This window comes from Austrofundulus limnaeus, unplaced genomic scaffold, assembly GCF_001266775.1.
Source record: "Austrofundulus limnaeus strain Quisiro unplaced genomic scaffold, Austrofundulus_limnaeus-1.0 Scaffold394, whole genome shotgun sequence".
Lineage (NCBI taxonomy): Eukaryota > Metazoa > Chordata > Actinopteri > Cyprinodontiformes > Rivulidae > Austrofundulus > Austrofundulus limnaeus.
Genome location: NW_013952796.1, coordinates 575,794 through 576,283, shown reverse-complemented (window position 1 = coordinate 576,283; position 490 = coordinate 575,794).

The window sequence follows — 490 nt, the reverse complement described above, 5'->3', positions numbered from 1 at the left end:
TAATGCTTTTACTGTGATTTACTTAACTTTCCTGTTTTCTCTGTATTTATTCTGCTCCTTTTCTGTTCCACATCAGTTCAACAAGTAAGAGAAAAAACTTACTATTTTTCTGCATTTTTTTTCCAGCAGGAACACACATTTTACAATTTTAAGATTTACTATATAACATAACTTAATTTCACAAATTTCAAAGAGTGTGTATTTACAAGGTTCACTACAGTTTAACTCGGAAAAATTACAACACATGATTCAACAAATACAACCATAATATGACAAGAGCAGACTAAAACCCTGCATGTCATCTTCAGCAATTAAGCTTAAATGTTCACTGTGTAAACTGAAATCATATTTAAGTTACCTAAAAACAACAAGAGAGTTACAGCTGTGTATTTAACCAGTTCATTTCAGCTGTGTTAAAGCACTTGCAAGACTATGGCAGTTTCAAATTATTATGGTTTTACTAATGGTAATCACTACGAAAAATGACTTG